At 39.6% G+C, this 15,290-nt stretch overlaps 1 long non-coding RNA gene across 1 annotated transcript in view; it reads left to right on the top strand.

Annotated features, from left to right (window-relative positions):
- Positions 1-14,751, top strand: part of LOC149868799 (uncharacterized) — a 63,898-nt gene extending 49,147 nt beyond the window's left edge. Inside the window, exon 2 of the long non-coding RNA XR_016441032.1 lies at positions 12,635-14,751. This is a non-coding gene — a long non-coding RNA (uncharacterized LOC149868799). The remainder of the gene's footprint in view (positions 1-12,634) is intronic.
- Positions 14,752-15,290: the final 539 nt, after the last annotated feature.

Genomic DNA, 15,290 nt, shown 5'->3' on the forward strand with positions numbered 1-15,290 from the left:
TAGGCTACACAAAACCAATTAACTCCACCATAGGTTAGTAGCACCAGACACAAACACTATCCTATGGTGGAGTTATTTACTCTACCACAACACACGTTTAGACACTGACTAGGACTAGTTGGGGCACAAAGGTGCTACCGTGTGGGGTGCCTCCTAGCTAGTCCTACACTGTAGCACCCTTGTACCCCAGCCAACCTCTCCACAACACATTGAGCCAGGTCAGAGCAGCCCCGGACTAGCAGGCTGACACCCAGGGCCCCCTGCCAGATGGGGCTGTGCTGCCCTGGCTCAATGTACTGCAGTCCGAGACACATGTGTAACCACTGCACATGGGAGTAATAAACTCCAGTGCCATATGTGGTATAATCTATTGTGTTGCATTAATTCCATGTGTAGATGCACCCACTGACCTTCAAGTCAGCATACCTTTAATAATTTGCATATAGGCAAATTACTATAGGTATCCATAGAATTAATTCATCCAGAATTGATACATTTTGTCTCTTTTGAAACTGATGTTAAGTGGCCCTGCAACTGGCAAACATCTTCCACCTCCACCAGGGGCTTCAGATATTTCCAAAGTCTTTTGTCAGGCATCCTACATGCAGGCCCAGAGGCTTGGGGTTCAGATGCCCCCAAGTTTCACCTACCCTCAGCCATATGGCTGGAGAAGAAAGCTAGGGAGGAGCCTCCCATTTCCATAAAGTGAGCTTTAAGTCCCAACACCTCAGTAAGTACTAAACCATGCCAGAAGAACAGTTATCCCTGGGAACGCTTAAGGAAAACTGCCTTCATGGACCCAGATACATAGAGTTTCCCCTCTCAGGTAAGTATGTCCCCTGCCAGGTAAGCCCGCCTACATGGTCACAGTGCTTTATGATGTTAGTCCAAAGCCAAAAGGCTCATGACTTATAACATAGGTCATTGGGCTGGGCCCCAGCAGAGTCAGCAGCATTTCAAGCCATGGTCACCCCATAATTTAGCACTGTTCAGTATGTGTTTGTACTTCAGACACCCCCAACAAATGATCCACATGCTAATTAGCCTCCCACACATGACTGAAACCAGATGTTCTTGTCAGGAGTCCTGGGATCCTCCAAAAATTTAAATTCAGGTAAGGTACAGGGCAACCTGGTCTTGCTCCACTTCATGGAGGGAGGGACCACTTTAATCACATGTCACAAGCTGAGAGAGGGGCTGACAGGGGCTTGGGGTGAACTTTTGGGGGCTCTGTTTGTTGTTGTTTGCAAGACATTTAAGGCTGGTTAAGAAACAGGAATCACTGGAAGTGGGAAAGAAAGGTGCAGCTCAGATGTGGGAGTGAAGAGGAAGTAAAATGTATTTAATTTAGTAGCTCATCATGACTTGGAAAGAGTCTTAGGGCTGAGGGGGACTGTGCATAACTGACACCACCATATATCTTATTCATATACAATGTACTCACCTATCCTTGTGTTTACCCAACATGGGCTTTTTATTTTATAGTCATGCTCAGTGTTGGCTGCATTTATTCAACTTCATAGTTGGTTTCCATTACTGAGCATGTGCTATTTTTTGGAAGCAGTTTAATATAATAAACAATGTGTTTAACACTGTTTTCTTATTTGCAAATATAAGACAAGGGCCTTTTCCTCCTATGCTGATTGGGAGAAAAAAAAATCTCTTGTATTTGGTAGTGTTTTCCTTAGGGCCATGGCTCCTGTGGCCATAGATTAACAAAAATATTAAGGCAAATAAATAAAAATTCATAATTATCTTGGGCATGGCTTGTGATTTATGAAAGCTCCTTGTTGGCAAGACTAGAAACCTGAAACTCACCACTGATTTAAACTCAGTCCAGGATAGGAGTATCACTGCACACAATATAAAGAACAAGAACAAAAAAGTGTAACATTATTTTTATGTATTTGCTTTATATGTTCTTCTTCCCAACAAATGTTCAAATGTTCTTATGTTACAATAAGAAAACAGAATGATTTAACAACAGGAGAGTGACAAGAGGAACAAAACAGCTTCAAAGGGAACTAGAACATGGTTGCCTCATTCCTCTTCAGCCCTTATATAAGTTTGGGAATGATGGAGAGCCATACTCTCCAAGTGGGAGATCTGAGAAACTCACAATCCTTCTCTGAGGGCCCTATTTCAGATACAAGTGGGGAAAGCATAGGCAATACCATTTTTCAGCTGCATGGATGAGTGCAGAGGTATAAGGGGAAATGTCTTCACCTTCAGTCTGGTCCTTGTGAAGCAGTTATGCCAACAGGGGCATTGACAGGAAACTCCTTCCACTGGGCTTGTCTTCTCGCCTGTCCTCTCAATGACTACAAATAGTCACATCACAAAACAACTGTCAAGCTGCACAGACTGTGGGCAGAGGAATCATTTAGTTATGAGGGAATCAGTTAAATGGGAAAAAAGAATGGGGAGAGGATATTGAGAGGAAGAAGCAGAGAAGGAATGGGCAAAGGAGAACAGGGCAAGAGGGGCAGATGAAGCGTGAAGCTGAGGTGAAGAGACTGTAGAGAAGCAGGAGGGGAAAGCCTGGAACAGCCAAACAACAAAGGCATAGGAAGTCCATCCAAAACTGTAGGAAGTTCTCTATACATAGAAAGGTCCTTGCCTTGACTCCTTTGGCAGCAGCTTCTCTGGCTCCTCCCCTTGGTCCATTTCCAAGACTACATGACTGTGGAGACAGACCTAGGTCCTACTGCCTCCGTGTGGTCTTTTCTGCATGGTTACGCCTTTATGTCAGAGGAATGATGATTTTGATTGGGCTTCCTTTTAGTCCTTTTCCCACCCAGCGCAACCTGCTTTGGCCATTTCTATTCCTCTAGGCTAGGGTCATCTTTGCAACTGAAGCTCTAGGGCCACTATTGCTGGAGGTAGAAAAGCAGCAAGGATGCAGTAGGCCGAGTTAAAATAATACTTCAGCAACTGACATTATCACTCAATGCTGCTAATCAAATCACTCTGTGTCACTTGCGTGTTGTTTTCAGTGCGGTCAGGTTCATGAGCAAAGCTCGCTTGTATAAGGTAACCCAACTGTACTGACTCAAACTGACCACTGCAATGAAGAAAGCCCTCAGGCCACATTACACTGCTGTAATCATGTAAAGGGACCCTAAAATGATCCCTTAAGGTAAATGAAAGTGAAATCTAGATTTTGCTGGGTTTTTTTCCTGTGGCCAGGCATGTTAGATTTAAGAGGCAAAAATTATACTACACAATGCACACAGTCAAAATATCAGTTGTGGATGTTGGTATATTGGATTGTGCCCTCTCGCCATACTCTATGATCTTTTCACTCTGATGAGGATAATGTACAACGAATAATTTACCCTATGAATTTTGCCTGTTTCTATCTTCACATTGTTCTGAAGCAAATAATAATTTTCTTCAATAATTTTCTTGCAAGTTATTTGTTGAATAATTTCTGTGTCTAAATCCTTGACTGTAAATTGTTCATGAGCAGTTTATTGTAAATATTTAATATTAATTTCAGTTCCTTTGACTAACTCCTTATGCCCAATAATGCATTTCTGTTTCCCTTATTAGAGAAGTTTAAATTAAAGCCAGGTTTCTGGGGCAGACATTTGCAATTACCAATTTTGCTTTCTGTGAATATTTTGCAATAAGGCCTTCAAATGTTCAGTTTAAATATTAGTAAATTAATGTTACACTGTCACTGACAGTGGATGCAAAGCAAGCACTGAGTGAATTTGTTTTATTTTGAACTATTTGTGGAACATTTGTGACCAGTGTTTTCCAAGATTTATCCAACTCCATTTAGGATCATAACCTGTGTAAAAATTTAACCTTAAAGTAGCTGAACTTTTAGAAGGGAGTTTGGATTTGTGTCTCTTTCTATTTCATTTATATCACTGTGTTTCTATGCTATTACCTATTTACTATAGTAAATATCATTTATTGTAAGCTTATTTGTACATATTGCTTCTACTCTGTAAAGCATGCCATAAAAACTTGGATGCTGTATTGAAAGAAGTCTGTATACAGTGGACTGATTGATTATGACTGGCCTTGGAACCAAGGGAGCACAAGGCATTCTATAAGGAACAATTTAGGAGGCAATATTTTTGATATTCCTTCCAGTAAATATATCAAGAAGAAAGTGACCAAGTAAAAAACATGCCCTACATCTATAATACTTGTTCTGTTAGTAAAGAGGGAATAGATAAGTGACCCTCAAGCCCTCCATGTTGTCCCAATGCAGCTCCAACATTGTATTTTGTATTCTCACTACAGCTCATTCTTTAAATCAATAACAACTGGCACCAGGCCAATCTTATTTCTCCTGAACGGCTTCATACTGACCTGCTATGTTTACTAACAACCTGATCCTGCAAGATAAGTGCCCTGCTGAAGAGACTGAGAGATGAACACATTGCATAGTTCCTTGCAGAATTAAACCATAAGATAGGGTTTCCAAGACATCTCCAAACTGTGCTGAAAATGTATTTCCCTCTTTTCCTTTTTGGGAGCATATAATTTGTTGTTTAGTCATTGACCATGTGTAGTTCTACTGCACAGGGAACTGGTGTAGAACGTGCAACACCCAAAGAGAGTTTTTTGTGTGTGTGTGTTGATTAACTCTTCATTTGAACTTTATATTTCTTAAATTATTTGTATAATTTACTTGGGTAGCTAGACACCTAGGGGAAACAGACATTCTGTTTTTGCTGGGACAGTTCCATTTCAAATGCCTGTCCTGGGTATCCTACTGGTTTGGTCAAATGTGTTTGTGCTGTTTTAAGCAGGATGCCCAGGACTGGCTGTCCCAGTGAAAACTGGACAGCCCCCCCACAATTCTCCAACACTCTGCCCCCTCCCACCCCTCATCTCCATTCTGCTCAAGTGAGCTCAGACCTCAGAGACAGCTAAGCATTAGGGCAATACAAAGCTTTGGTTGATTATTTGATTCGGTGAAAATTTAGCCCGATTTGGCAGCCGAATCTCCAAATCCAAATCAAATCAGGAGACCCTTTAATCTCTCCCAATCTAATTGGAGCCCTCTGAATAAATTTGGAGCGATTCAGAGAGATTCAATGATTCAGCCATAGACACAGTTTTAAATGTTTTTTCTACATACCTCAAGGTAACAGGCAGCTCATGATTTCTGAGAGAGGGGGGAGGATGGAGCACCCCACAGGAGCATGGGGTGGGGGGGTTCCCAGTGCTCTTGGCAGTGGACCTGAAAGTGGACCACTATGACTGTACTTCTGGTCCACTTCCGGGTCCGCTGTCGAGCACGCGGCCTCTCCTCCCCCGCCCCCCTGCACTCCTGTGGGATGCTTCATCTACCCCACTATCTCAGTATTCACAAACCATGCCTGGTACCTTGAGGTATATAGAAAAAACATTTAAAGTTCTGTCTATGGCCAAATTGCTGATGTTCCAAATCAGCATCGAATCTTCAGATTCAGATTCAGCCAAATCAAAATGGGAACAGTGATCTGAATCAACAAATCAAATCACTGCCCCCCAATTCAGGCTGAATCTGAATTGAATACATTTTGCACACCCCTACTAAGCATGCCTGCGGGCAGGGTCTCCTGTTTTGGAACTGGGGAAATATAGTCCCACTATTGACATTGGCGCACAAAAGATTGCATGTACAAGCTCAAATTTATAGCATGACAGGAGTCATCTGGGCAAAACTGGGGTCATATGTTGAGAATGGCCCTTAGAAATGTGATTTTCAAAAAATGACATTTTTTTCTTTTGCTGCTCTGTGTAACACATGACTTATGATGCTTTTTGCAGAGATGTCCTTACTACATCTGAAAGCAAGCTATTTTTCAATACCTCTGTTTTATTGAACTTGACTGTAAAAGAAATGCTTGGCAACATTATCATTAGTTATTCACTAGGTGGTGTTTAGTCAGATTGTTAATATTTATTTTAACATAGTTTTAATTTAATTATTTTCCACTGCAGTAATGTTAACACTGACATTCTATAGACATGGTGCTTTGCTAATTTCCTTATAAATGATATGGCTTTTTCTTGTGTGCTAGTCTTGCTATGCTCCCAAAGCTCTTTTTAAACATTTCATATGGGAGCTTTAATGCCCAAGTAAAAAGTCAATCCTTTCCTCAAATAATGAATATTAGACCTGTACGAGGTGGCTAGTATTCGCTTCGGATTCAGATTTGGCCGATTCATGGGACAGTGATTCAATTCGGTGATTTGAATCACTGTCTCAAATCGATTCTGCTGAATCAAAGAGGCTCCATCCCCCGCCCACTCTCCCAGCCCTGTCAATGACTGGCCCCAGCATCCCGGCACTTAAAAAAAAAAAAAAAAACCACAACACTCGCTGCTGCCAGGCAGAGGGGGAGGACGATCCCCACTGCCCCCCCACTGGTCTGTGCTGAATGGGGGGGGCTATGCCACTTGCCCTCAGAGGCCCCAATGGTGCTGCAGCAGCCAGTAAATGTGGGGCTTTTTTTTTTTTTTAAACAGTCGGGACCCAGGCAGTGCAGGCATTGATGGGGCTGAGAGAGCAGGCAAGGTCTGGAGGCACTCAGGAGGGCTGGGAGAGCAGGCAGCAGACAGGGCCTGGTGAGGATCCCCTCCATGGTCCCCTCCCCCCACCCTCTACTTACCAGCGTGGAACCCAGGTCCAGCTCCCAGCGGCAGCAAGCGGAGACTGCCAGAATTGTTGAATCTCCAAATCTTTCTCCAAATCTTTTCTGAATTGATTCGGAGGCTTCAAATCAATTCAGACCTTTTTACTAGTCTCCTGATTTGATTCATATTCAGAGATTTGGCTGCCAAATCAGGCTGAATCTCCTCTGAATCAAATCAGCATCCAAAGCTTCACACAGCCCTAATGAATATAATTTGTCAAAACCGATATTGAGGATCAGGGCACCTGTGTCATGCAGCCATCCCCAGTTTTATGTGTGTAGGGAAGCAGCAGACAGTCCTACTGCTACTTCTGTATATAGACTTGTGACCACATAGATCTGCACTCCATGTAAAACCACTGATGATACCATTGTCAGCACCTCTAGCCAAGTCACATTTTCCAACCTGATCCTCTGTTCTTCACCCAAAGCAGTAGCTGATTAGAATTTTAAAGCTGATTTTGGTCCATCCATGTGGTGTTTTGCAAATATAGATTAATAGTAAGACTTTCAAAGTGCTTAGGTGACATAGAAATCTTAGTCCTTGTAATAGTATGCTTCACATCATAGAATCATAGAAGAATCATAGAATCATAGAAGCAGGGTGGGAAGGGACCTTATAGATCTTCAAGTCCGACCCCCTGCCTGGGCAGGAGAGAAACTGGGCTCAAATCAAAAAATTCATTACAGAAAATGGAGTAACTAACTTGGAAAATGGACTAAGTAACTTTAGTCACTTAGAAACTTTTAATTTTTTTCTCCAGAATTCTTCTTTTTTTAAGAAGCCAAGTGGAAGTAGCATTGCATGAGGAGAGTTTTTTTATTTAAAACTTATTTACAAACACTGCACAGAGGCCCAAAATTCAAATTCTCTAAATATACCTGCATTGATTTGTATGTGGAACTGACCAGTTTACATGTACATTTCACTTGGTGGCTTAAAAATATTCAACTGTCTTTTTATTTTATGTTTAAATGTGTAGAAATGTCACTCTACATGCCAATTCTCATATTGGCCTGCAGCAAATTTCTACATTTACTAAATACCATAGAGGTTAATCACTGATATGTTGACAGAGCCATAAGTTTTTTCTGCAGTTAGCAGTAATCGCAACTCTACTGTAGCAACCAGTTACCAGCTATTTCACTGTATTGCATTGTTTTCTCATGATAAAAGGACAGGCTGAACAACATTTTCATGTCATTACCAAATGTATGTTACAGCAAAAAAAAATCCAGTAATTATAGTGCAGGCAAAAGATACCTGTAAATTTTCCAGTATATTTTTTACAGTTGTGATAATCGAATGACATATCCACAAACAGAAAGGTTTGCTATTGTGTTGGAATTCCAATTTGTAATAACAACTTTCTCTTGAACTGAGCTTTTAAATTAAAGGTATATTATCTTACATGGTCACATGCATAGGAATATTGCAAACCATACAGTAATGTTGAGCCTGAAGTGAGGAAAAAAATGCGCACAAAAAAGTACAAAGAGAAATTTATAGATTCTGGGCCTTCCTTTTGTTGGTAGCATGCCAGTGAAGTAATTCTAATGATGTTAAACCAGTGTTCATGCTAGAATAACTTAGTGGTGAATCAGACCTCAAATGGCACAAAACGGAAATTCTGTCATTGTCATAAGCATAAATCAGAAATAATTCCATGAAATGAAATAGATTTAAGCCAGGTTAAAATGATGATGAGACAAGAATGAGACTCATAAAGTACAGTTTACCAAACAACTGGGTACCTCAAAGTCTTTCTATTCACAGGTAATTATGCAAATTATGGGTTTGGAAAACGATTGAGAAAGCTGACCTTCATAAGGGCAAATGAGGAATGCAAATGCCTTTTATTTCCAGTAGCTACAGATCTGAGAGTAAGATCTTGTTATTAAATAATGCTAGAAACACACATTCCATTTATCCATGGACAAGTTATGACTGTGTCTGTCCTGGAACAAAAATATCCTTGGATTGGTGTGTGCACACATGAACCTTCTAATCAGGGTTTAGCAAATGGCTGAATTCAGCGCCACTTTTCTGCCACTGATTCAGTGATAACTGTATGGATATACTTTGCAATATCCTGGGGTAGACTGTTACTACCTTTTGTCTGGGAAACTTTTTTTTTAGGATTTATCCCAAGGCAACAGACAAGGACATCTGTGCAATTTCACTTTGTCCCAGGATTAAATGGTTTATCCTGGGATAAATGCAACATCTATTTGCAACCTAAGAGTAGGAATGTCAAATGTCCCACATAGATGGATGTATGAACAGCATAGCAATGACGATCAATGAAATACATTATCTTTCAAAGCAAACTCAGGCATGTTATTGAGCAAATCTAAATTTATTTTCTAGCACATATCTCTCTCTAATTCAGTGCGAATGCAAAACTAGGTAGATTTAACTGGCACAAACATATGTTGGTTAAAGTAAAAAAATGTTCATGTGAACCTCTGGGCTTATAAAAACATCAAGATTCAAAGAACTCCATTTCAGCATCATAAAATAAAATAGAGTAAAGTGCAGTAAAATATGCAAAATAATGGATCAGCTAATTGCTTTAAATTTCAGGGTGATGCAGGAACAGTTAATTACCACTGGCTACAACAAAACTGGTTGTAGGTTTTAGGATATATTTGTTGGAAGTCCACATAAAAAAAACTATCATGATATATATGTTGATTAGACAAAAGTATATGCCCCCAGATCCTGTTAAGCTCCCCATCCCACCTGCCCCTCCCCCCATCCCAACTTACTCAGATCACATTCCCGGCACAGCTTCCAGAACCAACAGAAGTCTGCACAAGTGAGACCCAATCTATGATCATGCAGCTTAAATTAAGCCACATGGGTCCTGTGGACATCCCCCGAAACTAAGGATCTCTTCATTTGTATTTCTGTTTTTATACTGTTCCTTTTGGTAGTGAGATTTAATAAGTCTGTAAAATAGCAATGAGGATAATGTTATCTGTTTTTATATCATAGTACAGGAGGCCAGATTTATTTACGTAGACTGCACAGTAGACTAACATTTTGAACTTTTTTTCAGCTATTTCATTAGTTATTAATTAGAGTCATATTCATTGTAAGTTTCACATCACAGCATATCTCTTGATGGGCATGTCAAGCAGTACATGGGCAGACACAGAGGTAGGAACAATCTTGTATAGGCAAACACTAGAGTTGATGACCTCATAAACCTCTTTCATCGATAACTTTTAAAATTCTGAATTTCTGGATTAGAAGATACCTGGTCATAAACTGTTATATAGGCAGAGCTGACTCTGGTCAAGGTGGTTTAATTGGCCAAGAACATGATTACTTAGTTACCACTAACTGATTCTCCAGTTTACGTTGTTCATAGTCAGATGAAGGAGCATTATGAATGAAGTCAGAATTGACACTAGAACCTCAATGTCCAGGAGAGGGCAGACCTACAGTACTTTTCATTAGACTATAGAATTCTGTGAGAAGGAAGATATCTTAGTTGTGTAAACTGTGGAAATAAAAACAACTTTGGAGTCCTCTTTTTATTAATCAAGACTGCTCTCAGTCCTTCGCCTTTTACTTAGGCAAACCTTTAATTGCAGTATTTTCCTAATACTGAACCCCAAACAGAATTTTGCTCAGTTAAGGTTCTCTGGACTATGTCCTGTCTCACTATTTTACCTCCAATCAAGTTGCAATGCATGGACTTTTCTTTTTAATCGTCTTAATTCGGCTGTGTACCAGAAAGCTAATCCTAACTGGAAGCGAGGCTTTTAGAACAACTGCTTAGGCTACTACTTCACATAAATGTTTTTATTTGCCTTTCCATTTTTAAAACAGTATTTCTATTTTATATTTCTGTAAAAGTCATATATAGTTTAATAAAGATTAAAGTGGTTGACACAGAAATTATGCTAAAAGACCACAGAATTTAAAGACATCCACATATGTTTTTATCAAACCCACCTCCTCTATTACAGGGATTTACTTTTCTATAACTAAATTACATAGGATGCATGTATAACAAGTATCAATTATTTCCACAGGATTTCCATAAATGTCTATCTGAAACCCTATCCTTATTTTGTTTTGAATGTACATATCAAATATGTTTAGGATTGCATTCTTTTGTTTTGATTTTAAGAAAGAAAGAAAATATAGAGGATAATATCACTGAAAACTTTAAATTTCTAAACTACAACAAATATTTGATTCCCCATGAATAAACCAGATCCTAGCCTTTAAAATGTATTTAAACTGCACCCCTATCACTCTTCATAGGTTTCATAGACATTCAGGCTGGAAGGGACCCCAGAGGATCATCGAGTCCGGCCCCCTGGCCCAGGGGCAGGAAGTCAGCAGAGATCAAAGGATCCCAGCAAGATAAGCATTCAAGTGTGTCTTGAAGGAATGCAAAGTGGGTGCTGGAACCGCCTCCCATGGCAGGCTGTTCCAAACCTTGGAGGCTCAGACAGTAAAGAAGTTCTTCTTTATGTCCAGCCTGAATCGGTTGCGGCAGAGTTTGAATGACATCCCGGTATTTGCTTGAATCCCTCCTCTTGGAGAGGGATACTCTCAAATTCATCCTGTTTACCTGTTCCTGCTCATGTGCACCAAACCTAGAAACATTTTGTTGAAGCCCCTAAGAACACTGAACTCTGCTGCTCTGTAGTGCAGAAAGAGGTCTTGAGAGAGACCCCTATAGCAGCTTCACCACAGTATTACTAGGTTTAGAGTTCACAGGCAAGTGGTTGCAGGTGAATGAGGTTTGCTCATGAGGATTCCTACCATGGTGCAGACGTATTCCAATATATCTGGGGAGTTTTTGTGCTTCAGCTGCCTTAGCCTGTGGTTCTCCTGTTTGTATGCCATCCTGGCCCCCTACCAATAGGATTTTGCTGGATGAAAAAAAGAATAGCCAGTTATGGATTTACTTAATATTGCAGATTAACAAAAGCAATAGGTTACATTTGGTAGTCACTTTTTAAGCATTATTTTCCCTATTTTCAGAGGGATACTGAGCTACAAGGGAAGCTGAAATGTTAAGTAACTAGTGAAAAGCAAGATAGCCAAAGTTGGTGGTGGCGGCAGATGGTCAATACAAGAATGACAGCCTTCCAGTAAATAGGGAAGTCATTGGTGTGTCCATAGATGACTGGGAAGGTTGATCCAAGATCTATATGTTCAACTGAAGACAGGGCAAATAGTTCCAGATGGAAAGAGTAGATCTTGGTGATGTCAGGTCACAGCTGTTTCCCTTTGTCCCTTTCATCTCTGCCTCCATAGTGAGGTAAACTTGCTCAAAATGATTGATGCCTTATCATACATCATGGCACCTTTGGTGACAATTTGGTTGAGTTGGGCTTGAGTCTCCCAGGTGTCGGTGTTAATATTGCATTAATTCAAATTGACCTTCAAGGCGTCCTTGAATCTCTTATTTTGCCCACTTATAGAGTGGTGACCAGTGGTGAATTGGGAGTACAGGATCTGTTTGGGAGCCAGTTGTCAGGCATCTTTTAGACATGTTCTGTCCAATGGAACTGGTACCATATAAACATAGTTTCAATGGTGGTGTTTTTTTGAGCCAAAGTGCTGGTGTTCATTCTTCTATCCTTCCAATAGATATGGAGAAATTTCTGAACACACTGCTGATGGTAACATTCCAAAGATTTAAGGTGTTTCTAGTATGTCTATGTTTCACACCCATACAACAGGGTAGAGATGACAACAGCCTGATAGATGGGCCTTGAGGTCATGATCATCACAGACACAATTTCAGAGATGTCCAAAGGCAACACAAGGAGACTTTATCTGGTATTGAATTTCATCATCTATGTTTACTTTTTGGGAAAGGTAGTTACCCAAGTAGGAGGAATGCTTAACGTTCTCTATGGATTACCCTCTATTTGTAATGTGTGGAGGAGTATCTGGTTAATATAGGGGGGTTAGTAAAGATTATTGTTTTTTTTTACATTGACAGTGAGCCCTAAAATTTGAAACTCTTCACAGAAACAGCCAAGAGTGAACTTGGAGCTTTCCAACTGAGAAGGCACACACCACACAATTGTCAGTCTATTGAAGATCAGTAATGGAGGTGTCGATTATCTTGACTTTGGAATGTAAGGGATTGATATTAATGAGATTCCCATCCATATGATACTGGATGCTAACTCCAGATGAAAATCTATTACCACTGAGATGTGGAATAGCTTCAATATAGATGGAAAAAAGTCTTAGTGCAAGTACACATCCTTGTTTGACTACAGGTTTAATAGTGAATGGGTCCATTTCCAAGCCACTGCTTATGATGGTTGCTTTCATGTCATAATGAAAAGTCTGACAATGGTAACAAATTTTAGCCGGTATCCGAATCTCAGCAGGATCTTCCAAAAGGCCTCTCTATTGATTAAATCAAAGGCCTTTGTCAGATTAATGATGGCTATGAAAACATTTTGGTGTTGCTCGCAGAACTTCTCTTGCAGATGTCTAGCAACAGAAGTCATATCTGTTGTACCTCTGAGCGGTCTGAAACCATACTAGGACTTGGGTAAAATTTTCTCACTGAGTAGAACTCAGTCTATTGAGAATGTATGAGAATCTTCCCTATGAACAGAAGCACAATACCATGATAATTGCTGCAATTCCTTTCTTGAATATGGTAATAATCCTGGCAACTCTCAAGTCACTGGAACTCTGTTCATACATCCAGATTTTCATAATTTTGACACATATTTGGAGAGCGAGTTTTTTCCCACATTGCTTATACATTTTGGGTAGTATTAATTCACAACCATATGCTTTGTTGTTTTCCATTTGCTTAATGGCTTTCAAGGCTTCTTGACACGTTAGTAGATCTACAAGGCAGTCCTTAATGGAATATTGTGGAATGGCTCTGGTGGTATTGTCTTTAACATTAGAAACTTGCTTCAGGAGCTCTTGAAAGTGATCCTTCCATCATTCAAAAGACTGGCACCTGATTGATGATGTCATAGTATATATCTGGGACCACCATGATATCCATATTACCAGAAGATTGTCAAGTGCAGATGACTGCTGGATGGATCATCATTTGATACCTTCCATCATATCTATTCAGAAACAAAACAAGGAAGCAAGGAAGAGGTTCAATACTGAGTGCTTAGAAGACTCTGGTAAAAGTGATCATCTCTAGCAGTGCCTCAGTGAGAAACTCTCCAACTTCCCTGATGATCTTGACACCGCTGATAACTGGGAGAGCTTCAAGAAAGGAATCCAAGAGGTGTATGAAGAACCTCTAGGCTTCTCCATAATGAAACATCAGGACTAGTTCAATGAGAATGATAAGGAAATTTAATCTCTCATTGGCAGAAAAAGTAGAGCCTTCAAAGCTTGGCAGAATGAATCAACTGCAAACACAAGCAAACGTATATCACCACATTAAGGCTGAGACCCAGAGTAGAATTCAATGGTGCAAGAACAAGGGATAGAAGGACAAAGCAAAAGAGAATCAAAAGTTTGCCAAAAGCCACAATGCACATAGTTTTTTTAACACAACCAAAGCAATCTATGGGCCAAGCACACAAAAATTGTCAAGGAAAATTTTAAATGTTGTTGTCTTGGTTCAGTTTTTCAACAAAAATATTGTCTTGGCATTCCATTTTTTAATTATTTTTTCTCCTTTTATTTGTCATTTTCCCATGAAAATGAAATTATTGAAAAACAGATCCTGAAATAATTCTGCAAAAAAGTTTGAAGGATTTTGTTTCCATTTCATTCAAAACATTTAGCAGGAAATTCATAGCATTTTCCCCCCACTCTTGTCTTTTGCCATCATAATTCTATTATTGCCATGGTTAAGCAGTGTTTCAGAGAGACTGTTCTGAGAGATCCTATTAAGTTACATGATATGAAATAAGAATATATAACAAACATTTCATAATTTGTATCCAGTTCTCATGAAGACTTGATTCATGCAAAGTGTTACTTATACTTTCCTATTCCACCCAGAATTTTTCTACTCTTAATTTTAGCTTCATGAATGTGTTAAAAACTCAATCATTCTGTCTTAAAATAAACAAAAATACTAATATTTTAATAAAAGCACTGGTGGCACTGAAACATATATGCTTCAAGAATTATTTCTTTTTTTGCTGCTCCTGTTATTACTGTTGAAGATTGTCATTGTTCTTGTCTGCTGTTGTTGCTGTCTGCTTAACTTAAAGTCTTACCAGAGGCACAGCACACCCTGAATGCATCACTGGAATTAGGATACATTAGCAGGAAACTTGACCCAAATGAAACACAAGTGAAACCCTTGAACAGTAAAACATGACATAGTTTCTTGATGTTTTCTGCTGTAAGTATTTGTCTCTCTTTCTGCATTTAATAAGAATACAATCCTCTTAAAGTCAGGCAATGTCCAACATGAAAGATATGGTATGTAAAACTTATCATTACTTATGTGTTATTCTTTCTGGGCTAGGTCATTGCAATTTGTTCATACTTGGGCTTCCCTTGAAGTTAGTTCCAAAGATGCAAGTGTTACAGAATATGCCTGCTTTCCTGTTGTTTGAAAGCAATGTTTCAGTCAGACCAACCATATTTGTCAACTGCATATTCTTCTATAATCACTAAGATTTTAAGCCATTAATATCTAA

The sequence above is a fragment of the Crocodylus siamensis genome, chromosome 3 (assembly GCF_052110815.1).
Source record: "Crocodylus siamensis isolate JL-2025a chromosome 3, ASM5211081v1, whole genome shotgun sequence".
NCBI lineage: Eukaryota > Metazoa > Chordata > Crocodylia > Crocodylidae > Crocodylus > Crocodylus siamensis.